The following is an 11193-nucleotide window of genomic DNA, read 5'->3' as shown; positions in this document are numbered from 1 at the left end:
GACGTAGGTTCAAACCATACAAATGCCACAATTTTAAATGTCTCATTTTAAAGGCATTGAAAGCATGCGCACGGTAGATAGTTTAATTAATGTGGCCAGAAAATAAAATGGAGACTTTGTAAAACATGATTGTAGTATAAAATTAAATTATAAAATAGGGTAATATATAAAGCCGTGCTCACGTTTTGTGAGCATTTTATTCAATTTACTGCTTAATTTCCAGCAGACATTTATAATTTTGTCGGGATATATAGCACATGTATGAACCTGCGTCTTCTGATATCAGGCGCATACTGTCCTCGGTGTTGTTTGTAACATTTGTTTACCGGGATATATAAACAAAACAAGTATTTTGTTAAAGTACTAAACATTAAGCAAAAGTACCACGAGCGAAACTTTGCAGTGTGAACGTCTTGGAGGTACATGTGATTCTTAATACCCTAAATAAACTTATGGGACAAATTCCTTTCTCTCCTGATTAGAGTACTGTATGCGTAATCTAAATTTCTGTAAACTGTTTCTATGTAAAGATGGAATCATTAACTGCGCACTCTTCGAAATACTATATAGAGTGCACAGGCACTTAGGCAAAATTGTCTGTAATAAAACATATCTGTTTGTCATGTATAGAACATTTTCTAGAAAACATTCATCTGTTTGAAAAATTTAATAAAACAAAAAAAGCGTCTTCATTGTATCATTATTGTGATATCATTTCATTATATCCAACAGCAGAAACTGATATTATTTCATTATATCCACCAACAGAAGAAGAAACTGAATTTGAATTAATGGAAATTTACGAAATAAGTATGAAAACGTCGTTATTTTTACTGGGGGTAGGGAAAGTGCAACGGTAAATAGAGCGAAATCTAAAACGGTGACCCCCATTTTTCTTTTACGGAATCGATAGCAATTGAAATTTTGTACTTCTGTTGAAATTTATTCAAAAAACTATCTCTTAAGATATAGGCGTTTTTAAGCGAAATTTCGGGTGAAACTCAACGTCAGTTTTACGTATTTTGCGTTCATAAATCGCTTGCCTCTGATGTGACGTTGAAATAAACATGACATATTATATATCACTGGAGAGATAATTTTAATATAAACTTGAAAATAAAGGATTTTTGCCATTTTTTAGTTGTATATAAAAACGATACTCGAAAAACCAGTCAAGTACGTCATTTTGCGCTCTGCTGAAAAAATGACGTTAGTGGCCATGTTTGAAGATTTACAGCAGCAAAATGGAGAATAACAGAAAAATGAAAAAAATACCAGTCAATCGGAAATATCGTCAATTTTGATTCGGCAAAATTTCATAACGGTCCGTTGACTTTCGTTGGGTGGCGCATATTACCGTAAGTCCAGAATGAACTTCACAGATAGCTTGATTTCCAGATTTTAACATGTTATGTCCAATTAAATCATATAATTAAATGAAGGTAAACATTAGCAGTTAATAAGTGTAAAATCAAGCAAAATTTCAATGTACATGTATATTTCATTGAAATGATTGATTATCCAATTTTTATAGTTCTTAAAGTCCAAGGTGTCTTCTTTGTTGGAAAGCCAAATTGATACTGAGGCTTATCAGGTGTCGGATGGTCACATGTTCATCTCATAATAATTCTAATTGGCTACTTGGCATAATAGAATTAACAGTATTTAAAGAAATCAACCCATTAGATAAGTAAATATGAAACATGTAGCATGGCCACATTAGTAGTAAACCGGTCATGATTTCTATTTAGTCAGCGTATCAAAACAATTAGTAACTGGACAACAAAACGATCATTATGTGGCCAATGGCAGAAAGATGTTATAAAATAAATGAGTCATTTTTTACATGTGACTCAATTCTAAAGCTAGTTAAAAATGGAAATGCTACATTCCTTAATAATGTGACTTATCACAGGTCGAAAACTGGATAAATGAATAAAGCTTAAAACTATTAAAGCTTGAATGGATACCAAAAGGATACAGCAGGGATTTTATATGTTCCTTCGGATAGTAAGGCTATTCACAAGATAAATTAGGCCAGCCACATTTGTTTGTTTATAAATACTTGGGTGGATAGGATAAGGGGACCATACTCATTATGTCTCCCACCACACAGTGGTGTGGGAGAAATATTGATTTACTCCTGTCTGTGTGTGTCTGTCAGTCTGTGTGTCTGTCTGTCACAAATCTTGTCCGCACTCTTTAAGTCCAACATTTCTCATCCGATCTTCAACAAACTTGTACAAAATGTGTTTGCCAATAAGTCCTTGGCCAAGTTCGATTATTAGCCAGTCAGCCCAGGCACCTTAGAAAAATGCCCCTTAAAACTTGTTTTTGAAAATCAAAGCACTGAAAGTCTGATAAGGTAGTTGCGGGAGACATGTGCTTTTCTCAAAAGCAGCTCTAGTTTCTGTGTAGTTTTGTACCAAAACTTGGTCCTGTCAGTGGCTGTAATACCAGGGCCAAACTTTTTCCCTAGTTTTTAATTACTGGTCACCTCAACTAATAATTTCACCTCTCCCTCAATCCACTTAGATTGTTTTCACACTTTATTGTCTGCCATAATCAATAATCAACAGGAAATTTGTACCTAGACTGTCTCGCATGAATTACTGTCTGAGATATTGTAGCGACATTGATCCTGCGACATCTTTCATAAAATGTAGGGATATAAATTAACACTCAGACCCTATTAGCCATCTGTGCTCCTTACAGGCAAACTCTAGGGGCTCAGCCTAAAAGTTAGTGGCCCAGCTATTATTAGCGGAAAAATATACTAAGTAAACAATGGTTTAGAACTACATACTTGATAATAAGTCTTGTAATTTGATTCCTGCCAAAATACATCAATTTCTTAAATACAGAACACTCATCGAACTCACAGTCAAAATCTGAAAGCAACTAGTGCATGACATGTTCTAAACATGGGTCACAGCCTCTCAAACACGGACACATTAAAGTTATAGTTTGAATGATTTTTGCAGCACTGGAGAGGATACGGGTTGTTTATAGGCATTTTTGATGGAGGCTGCACACTTTTGGACAACTGAATTCTAGTATTTTGTTACATTGTCGAGTTACAGACTCGCAACCCGTCACGAAATTATTATTTAAGCCACTGTCTGTACAAAAAGTACAAACCATGTTGCAGTCTGTGTTCTAAATCAGGGTCTGTTAACAGCCCATTTTTAGCTCACCTGAGCCAAAGGCTTATGGTGAGCTTTTGTGACCGCTCAATGTCCGTCGTCCGTCCGTCAACATTTTCTAAAAAAATCTCCTTCTTGAAAACCACTTGGCAGAATTACACCAAACTTCACAGGAATGATCCTTGGGTGGTCCCCTTTCAAAATTGTTCAAAGAATTGAATTCCATGCAGAACGCTGGTTGCCATGGCAACTGAAAGAAAAACTTTAAAAATGTTCTTCTCAAAAACCTGAAGCCCTAGAGCTTAGATATTTGGTATGAAGCATTGCCTAATGGACCTCTACCAAATTTGTTCAAATCATGACCCCAGGGTCAAAATTGACCCCGCCCCAGGGGTCACTTGATTTTACATAGGAAAATCTTAAAAATTCTTCTCAAATACCAGAAGCCCTAGAGCTTAGTTATTTGACATGTAGCAATGCCTAGTAGACCTCCACTAAAATTGTTCAAATCATGACCCCAGGATCAAAATTGACACCGCCCCATGGGTCACTTGATTTTACATAGGAAAATCTTCAAAGAATTTCTAAAAATAAACCAGAAGGCCTAGATCTTAGATATTTGACCTGTAGCATTGCCTAGTAGACTTCTACAAATTTTTTATCAAATCATGATCCCCGGGGTCAAATTGACCCACCCCATGGGGTTACTTGACTGTACATAGAAAGATCTTCAAAATTTTCTAAAAAATAAACCAGAAGGCCTAGAGCTTAGATATTTCACATGTAGCATTGCCTAGAGGACCTCTACAAAATTTGTTCAATATTTGACCCCCAGGGTTAAATTGTCCTAGCCCCAGGGGTTACTTGATTGTACAGAGGGAAATCTTCATAAATTTGCTAAAAATAAACCAGAAGGCCTAGATCTTAAATATTTGATATGTATCATTGCCTAGTAGATTTCTACAAACTTGGTTCAAATCATGACCCCCTGGGGTAAAATTGGCCCCACCCCAGGGGTTACTTGATTGTACATTGGAAAATCTTCCAAATAATTTCTAAAAATCATCAGTTTGACATTTGAAACATGTAGCTCATATTACTCAGGTGAGCGATCCAGGGTCATCATGACCCTCTTGTTCATGAAAAGTCCTCTTTCGACTTTATGACTTTTCATAATCCTGATAATGTTCCCTTTCATCTCCGTGACAGGCCGTTTTAGGCTATTTAACAGCCTTCAATAAATCTCTACTTTCTAGTGCTTTATTTCTATTGGCACAGCCATTGCTGGTGACAGAGTTAATAATTAGTGTATGCCGATTTATCGTAGTAGAGCAAAGGAGGCAATTATCGACCCCTTAAGACCATAATCTATCGTACATATTCTTACTTTCACTTTCGGAGACAAAGTGACACATATATTTGAGACAAACTATCATTGGTCGATTTCAACCAATGAAAACACTTGTTACATTACAGAATAAGGTATGGTCTAATATTCTGTCTTGTGACATGTGTCTGCCATTATCGACTCACTTCTGCTATTATCGACCCCCTAGTTGTTTTTTTTTTAAACTTTGAAAACACTGAAAATCAAGCATAATATTATTATTAACTTAATATTAAGTTAATTTTTATTTGTCCTTTATACCGTGTTCACACTAGCCGAACGGTTTTATTTTTATTAGGCACTAATTGGCTATAATTGGTATTTGACATTCAAAACCCATCAAAATATAATCCAGTTTGCGTCCACACTAGGCAAAGAAATGTGGTTTAAATATATACATGCAATGTTGGAAGTTAACAGATATCTTGCAATAAGCAAAAAAGGTTACAAAGAATTGAAGCTAACAGAAACAAGAAGGGGTCATCAATATTAAACTTCCGTGTTCATCTAAGAATTTCTGTTCATTCCATCTATTGTCCATTTTGAGCGTCAGCATGACTCCATATCGCAATTTAATGTTTTTGTTTCAACAACAGTCCAATTAATTTTGCCAGCCACAGCATCAATTGTTTGATACAAAAGAGAAACACATGGTATTCTTCCTCCAAAAGGTAAGATCTGTGGATTTGGGATTGTAAAACCAGTTATAACCCACATTTGCGTTCACATTTGTAAAATAATGTAGCATTACTTTTTAATGTAGTATTAAAACCACCTCCTGAGGTAGTTTTAATGCTACATTACAGAAACCACTTGACCTTTACAAAATTCACGTTTTACACCACATATAGTGTGGACGCAAACTAGTTTAAAAAATAAACCCAAGTTAATGTAGGATTAAAAACGTAGTCTGAACACGGTATTATTGTCATAATTGCAATTTGAAATTACGCAACTGAGCATATAAACAAAGCATAACTTTACTACGATTTCATGGAAAATATTATTTCATGTGTGTTTTTTTTATTTATAAATTTGGTCTTTCATACTATCACAGTTTCATATTTGGTCTTTTGACTGACAAATTGTAAATGTTAGATAATAGTTATTTGTAATATAACATTAGCCACACACAAGAGATAAATAATTCAAACATTCAAACAAAGTTGATTATCCATTATTATCTACAGCCTTAACAACATATTTTAGCATTCAATTTTTATACATTTAAAATTAACTTTTTTTAAGTCCTCTGGAGTCAACAAGTGAAGTTCTGGTTGCTTAGTACATTTAATGTGCCACCATCCTGGGCATTCATCACAGCCTTTTCACTCATTTGGCTTCCCATTAGACTGACCACACCCCTGACATTGGTCTAAGCTGTCTGCACTGTCCATCATCATTTTGTCCATCAGAGGAATCGTCAAAATCGTCATAACTGTCACTATCATCATAAATGATAGAAACATCAGACTATGACGAACTTTCAGAGACTCTGCGCTGTTTTTCTTTTTATTTTTAGGAGATTTTTAATCCTTGTGATCAACTAAAATGTGCATTTATAACTTTATCACGAGTCATCACAGAACATTAGGGTTTCTAACTGACCAATCAGAGAGCTGCATTTTAGAGTACCTGCCAGTTTCCACTTTGGTATAACAAAGTATATTTACAATGAACATAATAGTGACTTTAGAAATAAATATCACACTATTTTAAAAATAAAATCAAGATTTTTCACTGCACATGCTTCAGATGATGCTACAAACAACAAAACTTTGAAGTTTCATTGAAATGTTATATTGACTTAATACCTTTATTTTAGTTAAAAGTTTGAGATTTTACACTGAGAGTCTATGATAAAGTCCGAGTAAAATGTAATCAATACCCAAGTGAAATAAGTATCATTCCACAAAGTTTTGGACATGTTAAAGTTATGAATTAAGTGCTTTTCTCAAAGCAACAAGAAATTATATAAATTTAATTAGTTGGGGGTCGATAATAGCAGAAGGTCATATTTTCAATCTGCTATTATCGACCCCCACATAATCTTTCCAGAAGTTGCAAGAGACTACAAAAATGGCTGATAGAAATGGGTTCTATATGTGTATAGTAGGATTAAATACAAAATTAAACTGATTCGATCCACAAAAACGGTAAATTTGATTTAACAGAAAGATACCTACCTTAACGGACGATGTAGTGGTTGGCACTGAAATTTATCTCATGCAGTCACACTGTATGTAAACATTCAAAATGGCGCATGAAGAAAATTTGTGACGTAAAAATGACAGTGAATGACATGATCACATGATTTCTAGTAATAAATGTGATTAAGTATCAATTAAGGGTGGGGGGTCGATAATAGAAGAGGGTCGATATAAGACTCCTTTGCTCTATATATCAATAATTTTGATTGGTCGATTTAAGTGATGTTGTGCATATTGATAAGACAGTATCAGAAAACTCAAAATATTGAAGTCAGGCTCAAAACTGAGTTACCTCAAAATGTTTATCTCTATGAAATCTTGCACAAATTAGAAACTATGTTATCTGGGATAAGAACTAGATCAGGTGAATTATACAGGGCTATCAGGGCCTTCTTGTTGCTTTCTTCACATCAGTCTTTTGTTTTTAAGTCCCAGTTGCTGTTCTTTAGCAAAGTCCATGGTAAACAGCCAAAAATTTAATAAATTTCCTGTGTGGGATCTATCCCTCCCAGCCTACAGAGATTTAAACGTCTACTCTTAACTTCCCGCATTCTTCACTTATTTGTTCTTTTTTTTTATAGTCGAGATAACATCTCCAAGCTTTTCCGGTTTTGGATTTTCATATTCTCTGTATAAACTATGTACTTCTAACTGACCTTACATAAGTATCTATCAAATACAGATTAAACTAGCTTTGCAATTATTTAGTTCTACTGTTGTGCATACGGTCAGCAAAGAAGTGACCAAACAATGTGGCTTCAAGTGCTATAATGTTTGGGGGGCCAAGAATAAAGCTTGTAATAGCACATATTATTGTAACAGTATTATCAGTATAATGTTATTCAGTAAATAATTATAAGTGTTGTTAAATAGTGGATTAATTGTGCACCATTCTTTTTGTAGAGTTGTTACTTTACAGCAGTTTTTTTTTCTTTCACCAACCTTTCTCTTTTTATGGCTTTATCTAGCTGTCTGATTTGAGGCTTTTTTTCTCTTAGACATATTTGACTGTAATGATATTACATTATGTTACTTTCTGTGAAAGTTTGTAAACATTAAACAGCGAAAAACTTGCTGTCGCACTTCAGAAATGGAAATCAGTCTATAGTTAAAAGCTATAATTAATGGTGAGATAACTAAAATAAATTACTGTAAAGGTTTCTCTGTGTGTGTAGCAGAAGCATAGGACAGCAGATAGAAGTACTTCTAGACCTGATGTTGCAGCAATCCATCATATGAAACTTTAGAATTGATTCTTGTGGACTTGTATCCCCCCTATTATCCATTCCAGTTGAATGTCACAATTATTCAGTGACAAATGGTCTTGCTGCCTTTCCCTTTAGCTACTGTTCATGTACATAACTGTATGTTGTGTTGACTAAAAGGGGGAATTTTTTTCAGTTTCCATGTTGGCTGATGTACCCTGAAGGTACAGGTACAGTCTTGACTTTATACTTTGATGCATGGACTGCCCATTTTTGTCTGCAGACAACTAGCTATGCACCATTGAACTTACAATAACAGAATACAGATGGGCATAGTGTCAAACATTGAACTTACAATAAAAGAATACAGGTGGGCATAGTGTCAAACATTGAACTTACACTAACAGAATATAGGTGGGCATTGAACTTGCAGTAACAGAATATAGGTACACATGGTGTCTAACATTGAACTTACAGTAACAGAATATAGGTGGGCATAGTGTCAAACATTGAACTTACAGTAACAGAATATAGGTGGGCATAGTGTCAGACATTGAACTTAGAGTAACAGAATATAGGTGGGCATAGTGTCAAACATTGAACCTTCAGTTACAGAATATAGGTGGGCATAGTGTCAGACATTGAACTTGCATAGTGTCAGACATTGAACTTACAGTAACAGAATATAGGTGGGCATAGTGTCAGACATTGAACTTACAGTAACAGAATATAGGTGGGCATAGTGTCAGACATTGAACTTACAGTAACAGAATATAGGTGAGAATAGTGTCAGACATTGAACTTACAGTAACAGAATATAGGTGGGCATAGTGTCATACATTGAACTTACAGTAACAGAATATAGGTGGGCATAGTGTCATACATTGAACTTACAGTAACAGAATATAGGTGGGCATAGTGTCAGACGTTGAACTTACAGTAACAGAATATAGGTGGGCATAGTGTCAGACGTTGAACTTACAGTAACAGAATATAGATGAGAATAGTGTCAGACGTTGAACTTACAGTAACAGAATATAGGTGGGCATAGTGTGAGACGTTGAACTTACAGTAACAGAATATAGGTGGGCATAGTGTGAGACGTTGAACTTACAGTAACAGAATATAGGTGGGCATAGTGTCAGACGTTGAACTTACAGTAACAGAATATAGGTGGGCATAGTGTCAGACATTGAACTTACAGTAACAGAATATAGGTGGGCATAGTGGCAAACATTGAACTTACAGTAACAGAATATAGGTGGGCATAGTGGCAAACAGCGTGTTTTTTTACCAGCTTACAAATTATAACACACCAGAATGTGTCATACACAGGTACCATATCCTCTTTTATGCACCCCCCACCCCCTCTTTGAAGAAGGAAGGGTATATTGTTTTGCAGATGTCGGTTTTGAGGTGTGTAAATCAAAGGGTAAGATCACAGTGAATGGGAACAATTGAACTGTTTCTGGATGATAACTTGAGAAGGCTTGGGGCTAGGATCAGGAAACTTTATAGGGAGGCTGATCATGACCAGCAGATGACCTCTATTGATTTTGAGGGCAGTAGGTCAAAGGTCAAGGTCACAGTGACCTGGAACAATTAAACGTTTCTGGATGATAACTTGAGAAGGCTTGGGGCTAGGATCAGGAAACTTTATAGGGAGGCTGATCATGACCAGCAGATGACCTCTATTGATTTTGAGGGCAGTAGGTCAAAGGTCAAGGTCACAGTGACCTGGAACAATTAAACGTTTCTGGACGATAACTTGAGAATGCTTGGGCCTAGTTGATCTTGACAAGGAGATGACCCCTATTGATTTTGAGGTCAGTAGGTTTAAGTTCAAGGTCACATTGACCCAAACGGTAGAACTTTTTTTTGCTAAACAACTTGAGAATGCTTTGCTTTAAAATCACATATGATAAGGAGGTCACTTATGGTTAATGACCCATAATTTTTGATTTGATGTCAAATGTCCAGTGCGCAGTGACCAAGTAATTTCTGTTCCTTGTGCAATTACTGAATGTATCTAGGGGGAATTTCGTATTCTACTTCTTTCAGGTGAAAGTATGGCAGTTCATTTATATGGACTTGCAGTTCATTTTATTGACCTTTGCTGACAAATTTCAGTTTTAGTTTATTAGACCACTGTGTAAGCTTAGTATGTTTAAGTGAGAAACATTCATGATGATAAATACTGTGAAGTCTTTTATTTTTGTGGCAGATTAATTTGTACATACATTTCCTGTTTTTCTCCAATCCAAGAACTAAAATCAAAAGAACAAAGAAAACATCCATTCATTTTAACTTCAAAAAATTGAAATCCATTTTAATAATATTCATATCCCTGAGAAATAGCTGTTTTGTCAAAAAACAAAAAAAAAAACTGTAAGATTTCATATCCATGAAATTAACAGATTTCACAGTACTATTGTCCATCAAAGATTGTGTCTCATGTCATTGTTTGGGAGATTGCATCAAAATTTACTATTAGTAATTATGTCTCCCACCACACACGGGTGTGGGAGACATATTGATTTACTCAAGTCTGTGTGTGTGTGTGTGTGTGTGTGTCTGTCACAAAGCTTGTCCGCACTCTAAGTCAAACATTTCTCACCCGATCTTTACCAAACTTGAAAAAAATGTGTCTGACCATAAGACCTTGGCCAAGTTCGATAACTAGCCAAATCGACCCAGGCACTTTGGAATTATGGCCCTTGAATTACTGAAAAATCCTCAGAGCGCATGCACTTTCGTGCACCCAAACCGTACCCTATACTACTTTTATTAGTAGTATAGGGTACGTTTTGGGTTCATGAAAACGCTTGCACAAGTAGTATAGGGTACATTTTGGGTCCAAGAAAGCGCAGACTGACGTACTATTTAGATGATTAGGCAGTTGTGGGAGACATGCGCTTTTCTCAAAAGCATCTCTAGTTTAGATATAAGATTAAGAAACTTATCTTATGAGAAATTTATATTATTGTTTTAATGTTATTGTCATGAATAAAGTACTAAAATAAAACTGGTAGTCCTTGTCTTAATTTCTAGATCACCTGTAGCAGACAGCTCATTAGGAGCTTTTGTTGTCACTTTTCATATGCCTGTTTTGAAAAAAAACAACAAGTGTATTATCTGATTGCATGTGCATCCGTCCGTCTGTCATAATTCTTACCCCTTGCATACCTGTATTTAAACCTTAATGTATTTAGTTTAATAAACTTGACATATAGATAGATGGTGAT

General features: G+C 35.3%; 2 long non-coding RNA genes across 2 annotated transcripts; one reads left to right on the top strand and one right to left on the bottom strand.

Annotated features, from left to right (window-relative positions):
• Positions 1 to 5788: 5788 nt before the first annotated feature.
• Positions 5789 to 6809, bottom strand: LOC128548949 (uncharacterized). Its single transcript, XR_008367370.1, has 2 exons — positions 6720 to 6809; positions 5789 to 5977 (listed from the first exon to the last, which is right to left on the bottom strand). It is a non-coding gene; the product is annotated as an uncharacterized LOC128548949 (long non-coding RNA).
• A 313-nt stretch (positions 6810 to 7122) lies between these two features.
• LOC128548948 (uncharacterized) lies at positions 7123 to 10973 on the top strand. The gene is made up of 2 exons (XR_008367369.1): positions 7123 to 8394; positions 8439 to 10973. It is a non-coding gene; the product is annotated as an uncharacterized LOC128548948 (long non-coding RNA).
• The last annotated feature ends 220 nt before the right edge of the window (positions 10974 to 11193 follow it).

The sequence above is a fragment of the Mercenaria mercenaria genome, chromosome 15, assembly GCF_021730395.1.
Source record: "Mercenaria mercenaria strain notata chromosome 15, MADL_Memer_1, whole genome shotgun sequence".
Classification (NCBI taxonomy): Eukaryota; Metazoa; Mollusca; class Bivalvia; order Venerida; family Veneridae; genus Mercenaria; species Mercenaria mercenaria.
This window is presented reverse-complemented; position numbering and strand designations above follow the sequence as displayed.